At 37.6% G+C, this 23,421-nt stretch overlaps 1 long non-coding RNA gene across 1 annotated transcript in view; it reads right to left on the reverse strand.

The window, feature by feature from the left end:
- LOC142828983 (uncharacterized) overlaps nt 1-23,126 on the reverse strand; it is a 28,095-nt gene extending 4,969 nt beyond the window's left edge. Inside the window, exons 1-2 of the long non-coding RNA XR_012903183.2 lie at nt 22,993-23,126; nt 12,271-12,460 (exon numbers count right to left, since the gene is read on the reverse strand). This is a non-coding gene — a long non-coding RNA (uncharacterized LOC142828983). The remainder of the gene's footprint in view (nt 1-12,270; nt 12,461-22,992) is intronic.
- Nucleotides 23,127-23,421: the final 295 nt, after the last annotated feature.

Consider the following 23,421-nt stretch of genomic DNA (forward strand, 5'->3'; position numbering starts at 1 on the left):
CATTTTTAAATCCCGGCTCGTTCGAACCCCGTGCCGCGCGGCTACACGCGGCACGGACTAGGTAGTTTAGACTGGGCTTCCTAGTCCGAACTACTGTTGCTCCTCGTGGAATGCAGAATTCCAACATATGCTAACAGAGTGGGACACCGGCAGAATCCTGAGACCCTGTTACAGTATTTTGTTTTAAATATACAGCTTCTGGGACTGAAACCTGAATGAGTCAGAAATGTTTAAAAATAATAAATAAGAAACAAAATGTGAAATTGAGACATGGTAAAAGGCTCTGTCTCATTTTATTATGGTTCCTTGATACCATGTAGATGATGGTTAAAAAGGATACATTTTGTATAGATATCATTCTGGTGATAATTATTCTATTCACTTTTTTCAGCAAATGTATTAATTAATTTAGTGCTTGTGGCAGTAAAAGAGACTGAAGTCCTCTTCTTATTCACAAATCAGATACAATACAGTCAGCAGAAACCTGAGACTCCTGCTGAGGTTTCTTAGCCTTGTACTGAAGGGACATGACCCTCGCTAGGGATAAGAGCAGCGTGACCAACTCTCAAGATTTCATCATGAATCTCACAATATAAGTTGGATCTCTCTGGTCTGGCACCCTCAGGACCTGAGCTGTCTCAGACTAGGTAATTTGCTGGACCAGGGAATCCACTGCTGGCTGCACCGCTGACAATTCCTCTCCCTGGGGCTCCCAAGGCTGGGGCTCCCTCCCGCCCCCGCTGCTGCCCTGCTAAAGCTGGCCCAGCCGAGGCTCCCCACCCTGCTACCCACCAGCTGTGCCAGGAGTTCCCAAGGGTTCCCCAGCCAGGGCCACCTGGCTGCCATCAACCCCACTATCTTTGGTGGTTCCTTGGGGTTTTCCAGCCCTGGGTCACCTGGCCACCACGTGGCTTCGCTGCCACGGCCAACGCTGGCCCCGCTGCCAGGGTCTCTCTGGCTGCCTGACCCAATGACACTGGGGGTTCACCTACTGGGGCTGGAATTCCCTGGATGCCACCTGGCTTCACTGCCAGAGTTCCCCAGCAGGAGCTCCCAAGCCCCGCTGCCGCCAGGGGTTTCCAAGTCAGGGCTGCCTGGCCATCCCAGCCCCACTGCTGTTGGAGGGCTCCCAGGGTTTCCCTGGCTGTCACCAGTCCTGCTGCCAGAGGCTTTCCAGCCACCTGTCCCCACTGACACTGGGGATCCCCGGTTAGGAGGAGGCTCCCCAATGGCTTCTGGCCCCACTGATGCCTGGTTCCCCTGCCTAGCCACTGCATACCCAGCTGGGACTCAGCCAACCCCGTGTTCTCTTGGCTGACTCCAGCTCCAAGGGGCTCTTTGGTCAAGACCAGAGAGTTTTGGATTTGGGAGGTTCAACCTATACTTCGTGTATTTCTAAAAGCCCCAGCTCGGGAAGCAACAGATGACATAAGAGTCTCTGCTTTAATTTTTGGCAAAATCACATTTTTAATGTTAACTATTGTAGAGAAAAGCTTGAAATTGTGAACTGAGTGCACTCTAAAGATTTAGAAACTTAGAAGGCAAATAAAAGTCAAACGTTATTTTTTAAAATCTGATGATTTTTAAAGACAATTTCATGACTTTTGACTACTTGGGGTTCACAGTACTGGGATAGCCAACTCTTAAGTCAATTCCACTCTTGCCCACTCTGCTGAGATTGCTATTTAAAGTACTGCAATATTCCACACCCATGTGCACAGACAGATACCAGGATGCCCCTCTCTAGTCTATACTGTATCAGAGCAATATTTTATATACAGTATAGTCTAGTGAGGGTCAATCTGCTCACTGAAAGCTGCCCTGAGAACAAATCATTCCATTCATTACACCAAAAATTGGAATACACAGCTAAAAAGTAAGTGGGGAAAATCAAAATTGTATTAGATGAAACAATCATACAGCAGCAGGTAATTTTAAGTGTGACAATGGGTAGCATAGAGTGGATAATGCAGTAATGAGGTCAAAAGGCCGCTAGTGGTGGGCCAGCTCAAGGAAAATATAATCATCAGTGACATTAGCAGTTCACTGTAGAAATATCCAGTGGAACAAGAGTAGAGTAAAACTGGAATTGGAGGAAAACAAGAAAATTGAAAGGCTAAGGTGGGGTAAGCACTGAAATACACACACACACACACACACACACACACACACAATAAAAAGGCAGATGAGTAGGGTCTGTGTCTCAGTGCATTAGAGACACTGGTAATACTGTGATGAGTCCCTTAAAAGCAGTAAGAGATATTTTGCCATAGCTAGTATATGAGCAATTGTTTTGTGAATATGAAATACAGCAATGAAATTAAGCAATTCAAAGCCTCTTTCAGACAGTAAGTTATAAAAGAATGGCACTAGCAAGCTTAGATTCTAAACTGTCTTATCTCACGTGCTGCAAAAGGACTTGCTGAAATAAATAAGTAATTCTACAATATTCATGGACAAACCTTTATGTGCTTCATCATTTCTCTCCTAAATCTAAAAAGACAGCTGGATGTGCACAGTGAATTTTTCAGAACTGGTGAAATACCACTAACAAGTTGAATGACCTTCAGAAGCAAATCTGAGCAAGATGCTGGTGAACTATCTACAACTCAGGTTATATTCAGAGTATAGTTAGGATACCAAAAAATTAACAATGCATAGTGGTCCTAGAGAAAGACTTTCTCTAGTGTTTTTTGCCATGCATATAGGACTTCATATATGATGGTCATAATGAATATACTATTTTCAACATTTCATAGAATGGAGTAACTTCTGAATGAAGTGAAATGAAATAGCGTATAAAGGGCATTAAAAAACAACTGTTTACGCTCAGATGAAAGATGTGATGTATCCATCAAATAAACATCCTTGGCTTTTTCCCCCATACACTTGCTTCTCATTTATAAAGCTCCTTACTCGGCGTATTTTTTTTAATGAAAGTCAATACACACTAAGGCAGAAAAGTTGACTACAAATATATAAAATACTGCATGGTTCTCTAATCAAATATCATCATGACAAAAGGTACATATGTAGACATTAAGTTAAAAATAATTTTAGAATCAAATCTTGGATCATGTTCTCTGCCCACAGACAAAGGAATAAGAAAGTAAAAATACGTAAGAGTCTAAATATAGAATGATAGGGCTAAAAGAGACCTCAGGAGGTTATCAAGTCCAGCCCCCTGCCCAAAACAGGACCAATCCCAACTAAATCATCCTAGCCAGGGCTTAGTCAAGACAAGACTTAAAAACCCCTAGGGATGCAGATTTCATCACCTCCCTAAGTAACCCGTTACAGTACTTCACAACCCTCCTGGTGAAATAGTTTTTCCTAATATCCAACCTATACCTCCCCCACTGTAATTTGAGACCATTGTTCTTTGTTCTGCCATCCGTCACTACTAAGAACAGCCTCTCGCCATCTTCTTTGGAACCTCTCTTTAAAAAGTTGAAGATGGCTATCAAACCTCAGGTAAGCAGATAGAAATGCTCTCAACTTTCAGATGATAGAGATGACATTGTGGTATAATTCCCATTGCTCTCTCTTTGCACATATTTTATTCCCAAAGCTAAATGAACTTCTTATTGAGAATTCTAATCCAGAACTGATGAACTAGCAGGTCTTTTCCATCTCTGACTACTATGATCCTAACCATATGTCCACTCTTATGAAATTAAAGGCACTCACCTGATGACAAAATGAAAGACGCAAGTGAAACACAATACAACCCACAGATGAAAGGTGTGTTGTTACCATTTTGATAATTGTGGTAATAGGACTGATTATATTCTGGCAAAATTCAAGATTCTATACTTATTTTTAACCTACATATTTCACACACATAAAATATATGAATACCCAATTCCCTGTTTTCGCCCATAGATAATGCATCTTGGAAATGAAAATTCCCTGCAATGGAATCTGCAGAATGCTTTTTCAGTCTCATAGTTTTCCAGGTGGAGCTACACACCCCACAATTAAGCTGTAAATCTATTTTTCCCCATATAGGAGGCCTGCTGACGATGCATTAATATCTTTTTAAGCCATATTAAGTATTTCACAAACATGTTTCCAAATATGAGAAAAATATGAAATATGAATCAATTCTAAATGTAATAATAATCACACCAGTCATAATAAATGTTAATTGTACCAGTCTACAGCATAAGAAAATTTGTTTTTCGATATTTTTAAAGCTCCTGTTAATTTTGAGAGATATTTTTGGTGTTGAGCAGAAAAAAATGCATCCTTTAATAAAGGCCAACATGTTAATGCATTGGATGTATTCCACAGAGAAAATTATGCTCTTTCCATCAATAAATCAGTGAGACAATTAGCAGCAGATCTTATGAACATCAGTAGCTGCCAGAGACTTTTTACTTATACTGATAAAATTATGGATGAAAAGAGAATTTATTATGTGTTACAGCACACCATTTCTTTAAATATATTACTTCCATTAAGAGTAAAAGTCTTCCTTTCCAAGCTTTAAAGGTGATCCCTAGTTTTTGGCTGTGAACACAGAAGAACTGCAGTTACATGACACCTGTCAATTAAATGGGCAACACTTCTATTTTACACACCCATAAACTTCTTCACTGTGCAGTTATAAAAGTGATTCAGTTCTGAAGAGTGAAGCACTGTTGTATTCTGCTAAATGGCTACCTTGTAGCAATTACTATTTTTGGGTGAAAGTGAGGAAAGAGAGCGTGTTACAGTTATTTTACTTAGAACATTAAATAGTTGCAATTTTTTTTAAAAAAAAGAGTGGAATAATTTATATAAGGAGATGCCATTATATAGATCCAAAAATCCCAATCTAGCAGTGATCAGTGAAAGAAAATAGTTTTAATTAACGAGTTTTAATTCTTGCGCTAGCAGCAGAAATAAAGAATACTTTCAATCAATTAATTTCCTTGCAGAGAGAATAAAATTACCTACATTGGATTTTGTTTAATGCATACCTGAAATGGATTACATGCCTATCTAGGATATGAACTCTATTCTTGGCTCTGTGGCTTTGAGCAAATGACCTGGACCCAAATTTTTAAGTGGGATACACTTAAAAATCAAAGTGTTCAAACTGAGACACATGAATCAAAAATTTTTAAGAGTTGCCATCTGCCTTAAGGCCTTTAAAAATCTAGCCTGTAGAGGAGCCTGATTTTCAAATGTGCTGTAAATCTATAGCTCTTGTTAACATAAATTGGATTGCGGGTCCTTGATGCTGCTGACAATCAAGTCCCAGATGTCTAAAGTTGAGCACCCCAAAACTGAAGAATGCCAAATTAAATGTCATTTTTCAAAAATTTGCCCCTCAACCTCTCTTTGCATCAGTTTATCCACCTGGAGAATGTGGATAATTCTTCTCGGTTTTCATAGATTGTCCTGAATCACAACCTCATATTGGGATATTGATAGAGTCCATGGACAGTGTGATCAACTAGACTGACCACTGGTGTAACATAGGCTACAGAACCTCCCTGAGATAATGCCTAGAGCTTATTCTTGATTTTAAAATTGCTGGTCATGAAGAATCTAGCACAACACTGTTATTTTTTTCAATGATTAGTTACCCTCATAATTAAAAATATGCACCTTAGTTCTAGTCTGAATTTATCTAGCTTCAATTTCAAGCCATTGGATCATGTTTTTCTTTAGTCTGCTAAACTGAAGTTTCTGTTACCATAAATTTGTTTCCCATATAAGCATTTATAAATTGTGATCAAGTCATCCCTTACTTTCTCTTTGTTAAACTAAAAAGAGACGGAGATCTTGGAGTCTGTAACTTTTTAGGCATGTTTTCTAATCCTTTAATCATTCTCCTGGCTCTTCTCTAAACCTGTTCTAACTTATTAACCTCCTTCTTGAACTGTTGAAACCAGAAATGAACAGTTTCTCCAGTGCAAAATACAGCAGTAAAATAGTCTCTCTGCTCCTAAAGTTCTAAAAAAGTTGCAGAGGTTATACTTAGATAAGCAATGTGATGAATTAATGCTTTAATTATTTGACTTTTAATGACAAACTCCAAGTCTGAACAACTACTTGGCACGTTAATCATTTTACTTTCCTTACTTTTTTGTCTCGGGCTATGTCTTACACTACAAAGTTTTTTAAAAAAAAACAGTTGTTTTTCCAAAAAAACTTCACTTACGTCCACACTGCAATCGCGTTCTTTCGGAAAAAGAAAATTGAAAGAACGAGGAGTTTTTCCAACATTGGTAAACCTCTAACTATGAGTAAGAAGCCTTTTTCCAAAAGAGCTCTTTCAGAAAAAAGGCATGTAGGGACAGGGAAGAGGAAGTTCTTTCGAAAGAAGAGGAAAGAGGAAAAAGCACAGGTGCCCTGGTGGCCACTCTATCCATAGCAATCATAGCTTAAATGCGAGATAGCGTCCATTCAGTGTGGACGCTATCTTTCAAAAAGTAGATCGCTTTTTCGATGCACTTTTGTGTGTGGACACTTTCTTTTGGAAGAAGTTTTTTCAGAAGATCTCTTCCCGAAAAGTTTCTTCCAAAAGAAGCCTGCAGTCTAAATGTAGCCCCAATCTCTAAAGTGTGACCTTCAAACCCAATCTCTTTCATGGTCTAGGACCCTAACATCTCAAGTGTCACATAACTCTACTAACCAAAATCTCAACAACTTTACTGACTCCTAAAACTGCTGTTCAAATTGCCTCACTCAATAGGAACAGGGACATTTCAAAAATAGAAGTAGCCAGAAAGAGACTCCATTAATTTACCTGTATTATTACCAATTGTCACTCATTCTCAAGTTAAGTATATAAAACAGTTACAGTAACTAATCACAGACATCACCTTCTAATGAATCCAGTTCCACAGTGCAAGCTAAGGCACTGGGATCCCTTCTTAAAATATTCCCATGTAGAACTCTTTAGATTCCACAAAAAAAGTGATAATTTCTCTCCTTTACCCTGTATTGTGCGGTTCTGTGTTCTCAAAGACTGACAAGGAGGTATATCTACAAATAATTAATTTTTACTTCCGTGGCAATGGTGTGACAACAGACAGTTGAAGTCTCTCTCTTGGAATGGTAGGTGATGTAGTTGCCTTTGCTAGAGTCACTGCAATTACCTTCTCTGTTACTATGGAAGTGAATGTCCTTCCCTTTATCAACTCACCCACAGTACAGTGACTTCAAACTAGGCATAGAAGTGATTGTGGAACCAAAACCTCCAAATTCCTGGCTCTGCAGCCTGAAGAGAATGAAGAATAATAGCCACTTGGCCACCTTTCTACAAACCATCAGTCCAGCTGCAGGAAGCATTTTACCACAAAAAATGCTGTTTTTCAAGGTCCTTTGCTTTGCTTCACAGTTCCCATTATCTCAAATCATCTATGAGAGCATTTTTAGGGCTGGGGTGGAAGCGTTTTTCCTGACCTGGCAGTTCAAAGAGAAATATCAGGAATGTGTCAAAGAACTTTTCTAGCCCTGATCGTAACTCCAGCATTCCAACATATCTGACTGGGTAAAGGATGGGGCAAGCTGTGTCTTTGTATTATATAAAAAAAAAAATCTGAGTTTTTTGTTTTTCAAATTACTTAAATGTAATCAGAATTTCTACTTTCCTTTTAAGAGAACATCTTCAATTGATTCTATCTTTTCCTGTACCTTACTCACAACATCTGAAGTAGCGGTTGTTTTCATTTTACATTCTAGTCTTACAGCATGATTTATAACTATTGTCAGTTTCACTTCACCCTGACCTGTGGCTGCAGCAATGGTGACAGGGGCAGACAGAGTTGAGGAGCTGGCCTCAAATAATCTCTTCTAACATTTCATTTTTACTCCTCCCTTCTCCTTTTTCTCTCTTTTACTGTCCCATCCATCTTGTTGCTCTCGGAGGATGAACAAACTTTAACTAGAAATGTGAGATCATTTCACACTTTACAGTTTCTTATTTACTGTACTTTTATGGCATTTCAGCATCTTCTTTCAAAATCATATTCAATTGTTCTTTTATATTAACAGTGAAATCCATTCATTCAAATAATCCCACTTGGTTCAAAGAGTCTACATACATATGAAAGGAGAGCAGGATTTATCCTTAACTGTCCTTAAATATTTCATTATACTTCATTGTACTGAAATGTCATTACAGTATGACACTACATGTTAAGTCTGTCTTATATAAATAGACAATAGGTACACTTACACTTGCATCCATTAAATATAAGTAACTGAATAATCAAATTTTAACCTTTGGAGCTGAAATTTTCCATACTAGGTGTCTGCCTCAAGATTTTTTCTTTTTAAATTTTGGCCAAAACTGTTCTGCTACTTCCAAGAACAAGGCTGAGAAAAGATATATTACAAAAATTCTGGTGATTTTTTCCTTGAGAAGCTCTAGTGACCTCATATTTTGGAGAAGGGACATGAAAATCGGCAGAGGGATGGCCTTTATGCTAGTCTTCAGTCTTTTGTCATACACATAAAAATCAACCTTCATTTAGACAAGTCATAAACCTCTGAAACTAAATAGAACTTCACACCCACATTCCTCAAAGATTCAGTATATATCTGTAGCTTCAGACTAAGCAGGGCTTTCCCTGCCATTGAAGCCCTGAGTTACTACAGGGTATGGTAGGCACCAGAAGGGTATAGATAGACTGTAGGTGGGGAGGGTGTTGGGATACTGGAGATATCCTAAAAAACCTCCACCGGGTCCAGGGAATGAGTTTGCTCTTCTGCTTTTTTTTTTTTTTTTTTTTGTAGAAAAGCAAACACGCTCTTTCAGAAGCCTCTGTATTCCTCATTCCATGAGAAAGAAGGGGACTTTCGAAAGAGGGGGTTTTTCTGAAATTTGGCCCAGTCTAGACGGGCCACATTTGGAAAAGCCTCTTCCAACAAAAGTATCAGAAAAAGATATGCAAAATGCAGAGTGCATTTACTGTATCTTTTTCCAATAGATCCTCGCAGTCTAGATGTGCCCGAATTGTGAGCATGAAATATGTTTCTTCTGTACTGCCCAAGACCCCTCTGCTGGGCCTACGCAATGTGGAGGAAGAAGCTGATTGATATGAATAAAGAGGGGAAAAATATGTGATCATCTCATAATGTGCATGCACAAGGGGGCCAAATTAAGATTACACAGGAAAGCTAAATTCTGGCATTTCCTAGCTTCTGAATGCTTGAATTTCTAACTATAATAAAGTTCTTTTACCATAGTCTTTTCTGTGGATAATATAAATCTCTGTTGCATTTATTGTAACATATTTCACTTATTGATTTAGAGTAGTGAGTAATAAACAGTTACCCAAAGGCTGGATGGATCAGAAACTATTTTGTAAATCAGTAAGAAAAACCATGTGGAAATTATTTTTCCTCTAAATGATACCTAACCACTATGTATGTTTAAACAAGTGTTTGTGTACCTTCTAAAATATCATAATAAAGCCTTGGTTAAGAGAGTTCCAATAGTTTTAAATGCTTGCCCAAGTTTAGTCCTGTCTCCAAAGATCTACACTTCTTCCCTCCTCCATCATTATTCTTCTTCTAACTTCCCAAACAGATCTCCTCCTCAAATCCCATCACATCCCTAATCTCATTCTACCCTATTTTGAGATAGGCTGATCTAGCTTAATCCAAAACCTTCATTCTTTGTTCTTCCCTTTGAAGCTTCTGTGCTCAATATCCCTATGAACTTGAATCAGCTGAAAGAAAAGTACTGGTATTTAAAACAAAATAAAAGGGGTTAATATGAAGATAAAGAAAGTTAATTGGATAAATGTAACCCCAAGGCCTGCATATTAAATACCAGTTGTATGGGACAAGTAATATAACAGAAGTGCCAAAAGATAGATCTTGCTTATTCATTTGAAGCACCTGATGAACTCACTTTATGCCCCCCCCCCCCCCGCTTTTAGTTGATCACCCACCAGATGACAGCTCCTGCTTTGCAAAGTAGCTTAGAAAATTTCTGTAGAACTCATTGCCATATTAGGGCATTTGTTGTGTATGTCATGTGATCAGTTAGAATCTAAATTGGCAAGTAGTAAAATGCAGTGAAATGATACAACATTAAAATAACAACTCTAGTCTTTTGAAGAGCACACAAAAATCTATGGATGTAGTGTTGTCTAGGAGTCATAGAAAAAAAGGACTCTCAGTGTTAGCACTTCTGAAGGCTAGTCCTGGAATAAATCATAGCTTGGATAAGACAGACCGAAATTTGGTTTGGAGAGCACCAGGCCTCAGTGAGGGCACATCTACACAGCAGGGCTTAACTCGAATTGAGCTGGGTCAATTGCGTAGTTTATTTCAAAATAGCTTATTTCAAAATTGGAAGTGTCTACACAGTGTCCTCTAGCTTGACAGTATTTCAACATTATTTAGAAATAACTGCCTGCTGTGTAGATGCAAACTAAGTTATTTCAAAATAACCCTATTTATTTCAAAATAATTTTGCTGTGTAGTCATACCCAGAGTGAGACACTGAAAAGATGAGGATAAACACCAGTTCTGGCTTTAATACATGTAGAAAATATTATTCTCTCATATATACAGGTATCATTTATTCAGAATATACTTAACCTGGAATTAAAAGTTCGGCATCAACTATCCTTTCCTGAATATGCAAACATGACATCAACCAATCTCTTGACCTCTCCCTGTATCTTGACCTATATCAGTCATATATATTCCTATATAGAACCATACTGTATAAAATACACATTAAGCCATTTTCTTACCTATTTATAATAACATCACATCTGCACCGTGCAGGCATGCCTGTTTATTAAACCATAAATATCCCTGTGAACCTGAAACAACTGATAAGAACATAAGAACGGCCGTACTAGATCAGACCAAAGGTCAATCTAGCCCAGTAGCCTGTCTGCCAACAGTGGCCAGCACCAGGTGCCCCAAAGAGGATGGACCAAAGACAATGATCAAGCGATTTGTCTCCTGCCATCCTTCTCCAGACTCTGACAAACAGAGGCCAGGGACACCATTTCTATCCCCTGGCTAATAGCCTTTTATGGACCTAACCTCCATGAAATTATCTAGCTACTCTTTAAACTCTGTTATAGTCCTAGCCTTCATAGCCTCCTCTGGCAAGCAGTTCCACAGGTTGACTACACGCTGTGTGAAGAAGAACTTTCTTTTATTAGTTTTAAACCTGCTACCCATTAATTTCATTTGGTGTACTCTAGTTCTTCTATTACGGGAACCAATAAATAACTTTTCTTTATCTGCCCGTTCCATACCACTCATGATTTTATATACCTTTATCATCTCCCCCCTCAGTCTCTTCTTTTCTAAACTGAAAAGTCCCAGTCACTTTAACCTCTCTTCATATGGGACCCGTTCCATACCCCTAATCATTTTAGTTGCCCTTTTCTGAACCCTTTCCAAGGCCAAAATATCTTTTTTGAAGTGAGGAGGCCATATCTGTACACAGTATTCAAGATGTGGGCATACCATAGTTTTATACAGGGGCAGTAAGATATTCTGGGTCTTATTTTCTATCCCTTTCTTAATAATTCCTAGCATCCTATTTGCCTTTTTGACCGCCGCTGCACACTGTGTGGAAGTTTTCAGAGAACTATCCACGATAACTCCAAGATCTCTTTCCTGATTTGTCATAGCCAAATAAGCCCCCATCATACTGTATGTATAGTTGGGGTTATTTTTCATGATGTGCATTACTTTACACTTATCCACATTAAATTTCATTTGCCATTTTGTTGCCCAATCACTCAGTTTGGTGAGATCTTCTTGGAGTCCCTCACAGTCTGCTTCTGTCTTGACTATCCTAAACAGTTTGGTATCATCCACAAACTTTACCACCTCACTGTTTACTCCTTTCACCAGATCATTTATGAATAAGTTGAAAAGGTTTGGTCCCAGGACTGACCCTTGGGGGACACCACTAGTTACCCCTCTCCATTCTGAAAATATACCATTTATTCCTACCTTTTGTTTCCTGTCTTTTAACCAATTCTCAGTCCAAGAAAGGACCTTCCCTTTTATCCCATGGCCATGTAATTTACACAAGAGTCTCTGGTGAGGGACCTTGTCAAAGGCTTTCTGAAAATCTAAAGATACTATATCTACTGGATCCCCCTTGTCTGCATGTTTGTTAATCCCTTCAAAGAACTCTAATAGATTAGTAAGACATGATTTCCCTTTACAGAAACCATGTTGACTTTTGTCCAACAAATTATGTTCTTCTACATGCCTCACAATTTTATTCTTTACTATTGTTTCAACTAATTTGCCCAGTACTGAAGTTAGACTTACCGGTCTGTAATTGTCAGGATCGCCTCTAGAGCCCTTTTTAAATATTGGTGTCACGTTGTCTCCCTTCCAGTCATTAGGTATGGAAGCCAATTTAAAGGATAGGTTACAAACCACAGATAATAGCTCAGCAATTTCCCATCTGAGTTATTTTAGAACCCTTGGATGAATGCTGATAAAGAAGGACTGGTATCTAAAACAAAAGAAAAAGGGTTAATATTAAGACAAAGAAGGAAAAGATAAATGTAACCCTGAGGCCTGCATATTACATACCATTTGTATAGGATGAGTTGAATACCAGTAATGCCAAAAGCCAGAGCTTGCTCATTCATTTGTAGCACCAGATGAACTCATTTCAGTTCTATCTGGTTTTGGAAGACCATGTAGAGCTATTTTAATATTACAAATTACTACCTCTTCAATTACATCTAATAGGATAGATTTTTGTTCTTTCAGCTCTGAGAGCCAGAGGAACTATCAAGCATCTAAGTACATTTTCCTAAATCAGATAGCTCATTTGTGGTAGTGCTGGACCAGGAAAGAATAGGAGTAGACAAAGGATTACTCTTGTTTTATGCCTCGGGTAGAGATCTTCACAAAGCCTATCCCAGCAGAATTTTGCTCCAGTACAAACTTTCATCCACTAACATGCCCCCTATGTAGAAACAGAGTTGGTGGTGGATGACACAGGAACCTCCCCTGTGAGTATTCCTCAAGCAGGAAGATCCCCTATGCCAGGCAAATTCCCTTTCAGATACTTATAGCTAGAACCTGGACCTCATCCAAAAGGTCATATTCTTATCTAAAAAGGTATTGAAAAGATGCAGTCCAAAGTAAAACAACAAACCAAGTGAAACAAAAGAAAGAGGTGGGAGCATCTGATTTTGTGCCTGTAAATCATTCATTGATCTAGTTATACCCAGGAGATCACCCAGGTCAGTGACCAGACAACTCAGCTACTGAGGGCAGATCAGCTATCTTCCAACATAAGCCAATGAACATACCACTATCACAAAGGGTACGTCTACTCTTGCTCCCTATCTCAAGATAGGGATGCAAATATAATGTACCGAAATTACTAATGAAGAGAGGGATTTAAATATCCCGTGCTTAATTAGAATTATCGCGTCCGGCTGCCATTTTGGAATCGTGTTATTGCGAAATAAAATGCCCCATGTAGCAGCCTTATTTCGAGAGAAAACCCTTTTTTCAAGAGAAAAAAGATAAAATGAGGAGTAACAATTATTTCGAGAGAAGGTTTTTCTCTCAAAATAATGCTACTACATGGGGCGTTTTCTTTCACAATAATGCAATTTCAAAATGGCAGCGGGACACAATTATGCTAATTAAGCATGGGATATTTAAATCCCGTGATTCATTAGCAATTTTGGTACACTATATTTGCATCCCTATCTCAAGATAGGGAACAAGTGTAGACGTACCCAAAAAGAGTTAGTCATCCCAGGCCAACTTTCCACCCCACTTTTCCAGTGAATGTCAGTGACCTGGTACATCCCTAATCTTACATTTTCCAGTATCCAAATTAAGAGACAATAACACTGCACCCAACTTTGATGGTTGATTGGTTTGAAAATTTCCCTGCAATGAATTCTGAATAACTAAGCCACTAACTTTAACATACACACACACACACACACCACCTTATGCACCCCCTAAATCAGCCTTCCTAATACCAATAAAACCCAAAACAATGTTGGTAAACACCAAACCCAATTCAGCAATTGTGCACACAGAACTCAGCATTGTGCAGTCAAATCAAATGTGATAGTTCAACATGCAAATAAGGGATATCTGTGTTGTGGATCAGTAGGAATTGAAATCTTAGACTTCTTTTATGCTACATATAAAAATAGAGAACAATTTGTGAAAAATAATAGATTTTTTCCTTTTCTGAATTTTTATGTAATCATTTATATGCATGTAAAAATACCTCCAAATTATTTCACAAAAATAGTAGGTAATGAATGAAAGCTGAATGTATAGTCATATAATCTGTGAACAGTAACAGGCAATGACTTGCACAACAGAGGATAATTTACTGGTACTGAAATTGGCAGTGGGAATAACATACTTGGCACATTCTTAGTATCCTCAGCATATTTTGTTTCAAACTTGTTAAAAGGATATGCTGTAATTGAGCTGCTTTTAGTGACAGTAGTGAAAAACATTGCCAGAAGTTATAGCACAGATCAACACAAGGTACAGTGAGATTAAAAGTTGTCTATTAAAATTGATTAGTCTCTACAGTTGTAACTTCAGGGCTTAATTTATACTAGGTCTGTCAATCAATTCAAATTTAATTGTGATTAATTGTGTGATTAATCATACTGCTAAACAACAAGAGAATACCATTAATATAATTTCTTGCAATTGCAGACAAATATTCATACAATAAACAAAATATATTTTTTAATTCACCTACTGAAAATTCTGTAGTAAAATCTATTTATCATGAAATTTGAACTTACAAATGTACAATTAAAATACAAAAATGTCATTCAAAAATAAAATAATGTAAAACTTCAGAGCCTAAAAGTCCCCTTAGTCCTGCTTCTTCTGACAATTGAGCAAACAAGTTTGTTTATATCTGCAGGATATAACGCTGCCCACTTCTTGTACACAATATGGCCGAAAAATGAGAACAAGCATTTGAATGGCAGTATTAAAACTATCATTGCAAAATATTCATATGTCCCTTCATGCTTCACCCACTATTCCAGAAGATGTGTCTATGCTGATAATGGGTTTTGCTCAACAACCACCCAAAGAATTGTGGACCAATGGATGTTCATTTTCGTCATCTGAGTCAGATACCACTGCAGAAAGTTGATTTTCTTTTCTGGTGGTTTGGGTTCTGTAGTTTCTGCATTGGAGCATTGTTCTTGTAAAACTAGCAGTAAAACAGAGCTAGAGACAGATAATTCTCCCCCAAATAGTTCAGTGACAAATTTAATTAACTACATTTTTTTTAAATAAACATCATCAGCTTGGAAGAATATCCTCTGGAATGGAGGCTGCAGCATGAAGGGGCATAGAATTGTTTAATATATCTAGCAGATAAATGCCTTCCAACAATAGCTACAAAAGTACCATACAAACACCTGTTCTCACTTTCTGGGGATATTGTAAATAAGAACTGGGCAGCTATATCTCCCATAAATGTAAACAAATGTGTTTGTTCTAGCTATTGGCTGAACAAAAAGAAGGACTGAGTGGACAAGCAGGCTCTAATGTTTTGAATTAATTTGTTTTTGTTTTCAGTTTTGTAACAAAACAATCTACATTTATAAGTTGTACTTTCATGATAAAGAAATTGCACTATAATGCTTGTATAAGGAGAATCAAAAAATACACAAACCATCTCCATATGAAAACAACATGCTTTCCTGATTTTAAAAATGCTAAATCAGTATTTTTATAAGGTCATTATTTCCCTACAGCTCTGTACAACCAAGACACAACAGTAAAGCATAAGAACCAGTAAGTGTAATTGGCAAGAAACAAAATGAAAATGAACAGACTGTTTCTATTGTCCAAGGTCAGTGAAATGGTAAAAGTAACCGTACAGTGTAAATGGTTTCTGTAAGTGTTTCTTATTTTTTAAGTATATAGGGTCACTATCTACATTTCAGGAAAATAAAGAATATCTGTATGAAAAATATAAAGCAAATTTATTCTCAAAATACACTAACCCAATATTGTTTTATTCCTAGTACTATTGATGCAACTGCATTGTATTTGGTGCTTTTCATAATAATACTTTTGAAAACATGCTATTCATCTAAACAAATGCTCATTAGAAGCCTCTTGTTGGACATCAGTTAAAATACAAGATAAATAGTCACCTAGGTATGGGTTTATCAGCAATCTGTTGAGATTATGTATAGTTTACTCCTGTAGTTTCCACACTCACAATAAGGATTTCAAACTACAGTATAAAGGGTAACAATATTCAACTAAAGAAAAAAAGTGAAGAGCTCTAAATTTTAGCTTGGTTTGATTTTGACTGGGAAAGGTTAGCTCATGCTCCTTGATTGCAACTCATTAGGCACCAATACTGCAGCTGACTGCTGTGCTTCTGTAGAGTCCCACTGACATGAGAAGTATCCCTCTTTGGGGAGGGAGAAACCAGCATGCCAAACATTGTCTACAGAATATACTGTAATCTGTTTAACAGAAGTAATATTGTCTGGCAGGAGTGGAAGGAAATGTCTTTGTCTGGTTTCATTATCATTCTGCCTCTAGCAGGACGGGTGGGGAAAAGTCTACCTATAAAATTTGGGTTTTGTTTCACTTGGCTATTCGCCTGGTGATAAAGAACTTTGGTTGCCCAGTAGGACTAAATGGAGAATGGAATCAGAGGACTGGCCTGACTAGTGAGACCAGGACATCCATGAAAAGTTAAAAACAATGAATATTACTATAGATTTACAATGCAATTTCTCTCAGCACGTGGGTTAAAAGAGATGAAGATTTCAACCTACGATGGGAGGGTGCAAACTGCAAGGAAGAGCTCATTTACTGGGCAGAATTGGCTTTCACTTCACTGAAACTAAGGTGCCTGATTGGCAGCCTTTTGGAGAAAGAGAGGATATAAAAATGCCAGGTAGTTAAGCAGATTTCAAGGTTCTGTTTCAAAGAATATTAAGAATATTAAGCTCGTATGTTTACAAGGATTCAGCTGACTGTGTTAATGAACATGGTGTTACGTAAATAAATACACCTCTGGGCCCATTCCCAGAAAGAAGATTGCCGGATGAAATCCTATGATGTATTCATTTACAAAAATGCAGCTAAATACAACAGGTAATGAAGCCCAAATCACAAATTACAACTATTCCCAAGAGAAGAGTTAATGGTTACTGAATGTTCATAGCGAAAATTGGTTGTATGTAAAGTTGTAATTTTTCCCAAACCTTCAATAACACTACATACACAACAACCTTTAAAAGGATAATGGGACATCCTGCAAACTTTTAATCCTGGGATTAGTTCAGATCTGGCCCTTGATTTGCATTGTACTAATCCAGTTGGGGAGAGCAGAGAGTGCTAGGATTGCAGCAAATAGCAAATTTGACCTAATGAAAAGGACAGCAGCCTTTGTACATGCAGTTTCCCATCTTGCATACCTGAATGAGTTTATGGGTGGATAGGAAAAAGGGAGGACTTTTAGTATTACTATGATATATTATTTGTGTTACTGTATCACCTAAGAGCACCAGTCATGAAACATGACCCCATTGTGATAGGTGCTATCCAAACACAGAACAAAAAGACAGTCCTTGCCCCCAAATAGTTTACAATCTAAGTCTTTGCTGCCCATCCCATTCAATCTGCTGCCTAGGGCAGCTGAGCAGGTGCAGCAGAGGAAGTAATCGGTGCCTGGTACAGGGTTGGCATTTTTGTTAGAGCCCTGTACAGATGCAAAAGTTGTAGCTGCATCCACATCTATACCGACAAAAATGAGCTGCAGATATGCACATTGACATCCATGAATGCAGATACCCACAGATAAAGCGGAGATCCACAAATTTGCAGGTTTTTAATTATAATATCTCCCCTGGAGAAAAATGACAACTGGGAACCACATTGTCATAGTCTGGCTTTGGGTCTGTTCCCAGGACAAAACCACTATGTGCTCCCTTGCTCATGGCTTGTGTGGAAGGCTCACTCTAGTACAAGGAAACCATTGCATTATTTTTACATTGGCTCTGAGTTGAATTTAAGTTGAGGTATTGGGGGAGAGGGGAGGGTGGAGAAAATACATTTATATTGTCATAAAATATAGCCCAAAGCATGGGATCTTTTTTTGCATGTAACAAATTAGTTTTCATGAGGAATCATGAAATAATTGATACACTTCAGCTCAGACATGCATGATATGTATATTACAATAAAACAACAATTAAAAATATAAAGAATATATTCAAAGCACAGTGAATTGCAGGAACGTTGTCTGTTGTCTTTACATTTCTATAGGATTTTTCTCTTGGCTGGATGACAAAAACCTGTCTATCAGTTGCATGCCTGAGCCTATCAACCTTACAAATCAGAGTTAATAAAAGTCAGTCAAATGATGGTTTAACTTGCTTGCTACTGCCTGAAGCTACATTACAAAAGCTAAATGTGTGTTCAAAATTCAGCCTGGAGTCTGAGTCATCTGCTTAGAGAACTTTAAGTCTATGACCTAATGGAAATTCTAAGAAATAATACTCATCAGCAGCTTGACATAACTTGCAGTTGCTATACATTCAATTCAAAATAAGTAACAGTAAATAAAGTTGAGAACATACAGGTTGAGATCTTTGCAAGATCGGGTCCTTGTAATATAATGCACTACTTTATAACAATAATATAATAATATTTGTACATCCTGCTTCTAAAATACTGCTTCTAAAATGCTTCAATTAAGAAATAAGAACTAATTGATCAAAAGAACAATAAATGTATGACAACAGTCAGTGGAAATGAATAAAGCTAGCAACTTGCAACAAAATGAATTAAAAAAAATGTGAGGTTGATTTTCAACTGAGACATTTCCTAGGTATTTCAAGGTTCTATTTTTACATGGATTAGATTAACCTGATTTACTGTGCTTGGAATTAGCTTTCCCAATATTTAATTTCCTCTTTTTTTCCTCTGAATATTTTGACCGATGCATGATGAATTACTTTATAGCACACGAATGGATTTGAACTTCCATCAGTGCTCATTCTTCTACCTATTCTAAACTATGGAACAGTTTGTTTTGAGAAAAAATGGATTTCATGGGTTATAAATATGATAGAATAATTTGTTAATTTAAATTGTTTACTCTCATAAAAAAAACATTCAAGGTTAGTAGTGTATAGAAATAAAGTTTTAAAATGTTAAACATTCAGGGAAAACACCATAAATCATGGTAATTGCCAGGATGTTACTCTTTGTCCAACTTAAGTAATTTTTGAAACAGAGATTTATAATGTCACCTTTAAAGAAATTGTGGCTAAAGTTTTCTCTTTATCTACCATTTTAATCTATATCATTGACCACGGGTAATGAATTACACTTTAATAATAAATGGGGAGCTTGAGTTAACAAAAACCATGATTTTTTTTATTAATCTGTGCTTTTTGTATTTTAATGACAATAATTTAATAGCATGTTTCATTAAATCCATATGTATTTATACTTCTACATCTTGTTTATCTGTACTCATAAATTAGGATCTGGAAGCCAAGAAAATGTGGATGGATCATGATCCTGCAAGGAGCTCCCTACAAGAAGACCTCTAGAGCTACACAGAGCTCATAGCAGGATCAGAGCTTAATTTGTGACATTTCATTAAATATGGAAACTAGAAAAAGTCAGATATATTTATGAAATGTAGGATCTGATCCAAAACCCAGTTAAGTCACTGGGTGTCTTACACTGACATCAGATGGCTTGGATTAGGCCTATTATGAAGTCTATAAGTGGCACCAATGATTATAAAGTACATGTTTAACTCAAAAACCCTGTTTGAACTGTAATCCTTTTGAAGGGACTTAAAACTACATTGTGCAGGGACATTCCAAAGACATGAAAAAAGGGGTCAGATTTTTTAAAGTATTTAAAAAAGTGGCTAAAGATGCAGAGAGGAATCTACTGGGATTTTTTAAAGGGTCTAGGTACTTACCACCCATTAAAATAATTTCTAGGCCTCTAAATACCCTTAAAATCTGGCTCTAACTTTTTAGGAATATATATACTGCATATTACTTAGCTGAAATTCCAAGTATCTCTGCCTTCAATTCAGGCATCCTTTATTACATATTTACCATATTGCATAGGAACCATAGTTAGGGTTGCCAGGTGTTGATCAGGACAGTCTGGTATTTTTGCCTTCTGTCCGGTAAAAAAATTTCAGAAAATACCGGATGCCTAAAATGTCCAGTATATTCTGGGGGTTTTTCCCTGCCAGGAGGCAAAAATACCAGGCACCTGGCAACCCTACAACACACTCAACAACTGGGCCCACCCCCCACTTACCTGGTTCTGCAAGGGAGCGATCTTCTGGCTCAGAGCAGGAAAACAAGATAGCCACGGGCAAAAAGCCTCAAAGGCATTTCTTAAAGGAGCCATGCTTTTTTTATTTTTTTTAATAACTCTCGGGTACTTTTTTGGAGGGGGGCAGTGTTCGGTATTTTTGGTTAAACCATCTGGCAACCCTAACCATAGTCACGGACCAGACCCTATTATACTAGGCAATACAAAACAAAAATGCAGTCAAAGAGTTTACAATCTAAATATAAAACAGGGGATAAAAACAGATGGATACCGACCAATGGGAAAGAATAATGAAACAATGAGAAAGTGGTATCTAAATAGACAAGGCAGAGCGAGGCTGGAGAAAGGTGTAGGAAAATGGAGGAGTGACACTGAGATGAAAAGATTGATGAAGGTTGAAGTAAACAGCCTATCAATTTAGGGCAGAGAAAGTCAGAGAATATTGTATAGTTTCAACGGAAATATCTATAGGTAATAAGATGCCACTCCTTTCTTCGTTTTAATTAAATTAAATTATTTTTTCATTGCTTTAATAAAAGGACAGTCTATTTCCTTTGTTCTGAGCCATGGTACAGTCACCTGACTTTCTGAACTTTTTAGAACACTGCTCTCTATTGTGTCATGCCATCTGCTTCATATGCCTATGTATTTGTATCCTCCAAACATTCAAATAAAATAAATTAAGCAAAACGTGTTTGTTATTATCCTTACAATCTCAGAAATGTACATATAATCTAGTAGTGCATTACATTAAAAGGACACAACCCTGCAAAATGTTATGTATTTTCTCAACTATAGGTACTGACGAGAGTCTCTTGGAGCAGAATAGTGAGAAGTACATGTATAAGTCTTTCTTAACCAGGCCTTGAGGATGTTTCCTTGTGAGTGATATATGTGAGAAGAGCCACAACCACATATTGCTAATAAATACAACCTAGCAAGCTAACAACTTCTTCATCCACTGAGGAATTTCCATTTTATTGTGAAAGTGGCACAAAGAAATTGTTAATTCCACAAGGGGGTTCAGAATGTTGTAGAAACCTGGACAATTAATGGCTGATGTGGGACTAATTTTGAAATTGACTGTGTGAAGAGGAATAAAGATCAGAATATGATCCGATACTCAATGCAATACAGATTCTGTTTTTGCTCGGTATATTTTACATGTACTGAGATGACCAGATGTCTCAAACATTCTCAAATGTGGTATCCGAATGAGTTAGTCTCATAAAGACTATCAATAAATTACCATGTATTCCAGATGGAAACATTTTCATTGGTTTTGACATAAACCTATGCTTCTAAAAGGTTTCAAGGTCAAATCTGCTAGTTTTCCCCCATCCTATGGGTGATTCTTCAGGAATTTTGAGGGAGGATCTCCTAAATAGGTATTGCTGCTTCACTTTTCCCTGAAGCTTTTGAAGAAAACTGTTGACATGAAAGATGATGAAATCAAAGCTCTCAGGTCACTTATATGTGTCTTGACTACATAGACGCAAGACTACAGGCATCAGAAAATGTGGATACATTTTTTTTAAATATCCTTTTTGTGTTAGTTGTGTGAAACAATGATCTGTTGAATTTCATTCAGAGATCAAAGAGGGAGGAAATTAACCAACACAGTAAATTGATTATTTCATGGGTGACATAATCAAGGCACTGATTTATCTTAATAAAGAGCAACATCCTTCTAGTCCTTAACTGAATTCCAGCCAATGCAATAATACTCAGTTGTTAATGACTTTGATGTTGATGTGGAAAAGTGAATGACTGCATAATCACTGAAATGGGACCTCATCACAGTTGGAAATGTTTAAGCCAAATCATTTTGGACTGTGAAAAGAGCCCTGAGTGGTAGAGATTGGCTCAGTCCCAGGTTTTCAGCCTTAACTAAACAGGGTCTGAAAACTTTATCATACTGCTATGCCCTAGGCTGGACTGTTAGTCTGACAGCTCTAGAGAATTGGGGTTTAATGTACATGTCTATGGACTCACTATAGAAAAAAAATTTCAAGACTTACAGCACCAATAATAAATACATGTCTATCAGCATTCAGCTGAAAGAGCAATTAGTTAAATCCATCTTTAGGACCAGGAATAGAAGAAAGGAAACAGAAGTCAAGTAGAAAAAAAAATTGGACTGAAAGCTTATTTTTATACCCCACATTACTAAATATGGCTTAAGAGCCTGAAATACAATATTAGTCATTCATAGCAGCCTCCAGCTCTTTTCTTCACCCTTCCCCACCAACCCTTAAAATAATGAAACAGGCTAAAATTAGAGTTGCTTTCTAGTATGTTCATTTGATAACCATTGTTTTAGCTCTAACTGAAAGATTCATGCTGAAAGGAAATATCCCATGGGCAACAAGCACAGTTTCCTTGATACCCACATTTAACTCTCAGATTAGGATATGGAAACCAGGCTCTGCATACACTCCCTTCATGTTTCCTTTAAAGCTAATCAAGTCTTGGATAAAATCAGCTGCCTAGAATGAAGTTTTTGCACCCATTTTTGATAACCTTTTGGAGGTAGTAGAGGGTGTTAAGAAAGTTTCCATTTCATCCCTTCCTCTCCCCTTTACCCTTATGTTCACAGAAATTCAGGGGAGAGGAAGGAAGAGAAGGGGAGAGGATAGCAGAAACTGTAGAGAACAGTAGGATTTCTAACCTTACCAGAAACACAGCTGCAGGTATGGTTGGAGGAATGCCAGGCACTCGCCCTGTTAAAGTATCACATAGCCCCCAGGCTCCAGCAACATGATACTTCTGATTCTGAACATTTAAAGAAAAAAAAAGAGGGTGGGGGGAGGGGGTTGCTAAGGATTGTTAAACTGCTCATCCCAGCCTGCAGCTGGAGTTGACTCAGAGTGCAGAGTTGGAAATATGCCCATGTGGCAAGATTAGAGACTCATTTGTGTAGTTTATGCAGCCTTGCCAGGAGCCTCCCTTTTTTCCAAGCCTCCTTAAGTTTATTAATTTTAAAAGCACTCCTTTCCTGTTGTGGATCTGGTCTGGCTGCAGTTAAGGCAGCTCTCCCTCTTTTTGCATTAACAACACTTGGAGGCTCTCTTTCCTCTTCAGCAGTCTACTTGTGTGAGATCA

Source organism: Pelodiscus sinensis, chromosome 5 (genome assembly GCF_052426305.1).
Source record: "Pelodiscus sinensis isolate ZL-2025 chromosome 5, ASM5242630v1, whole genome shotgun sequence".
Taxonomy (NCBI): Eukaryota; Metazoa; Chordata; order Testudines; family Trionychidae; genus Pelodiscus; species Pelodiscus sinensis.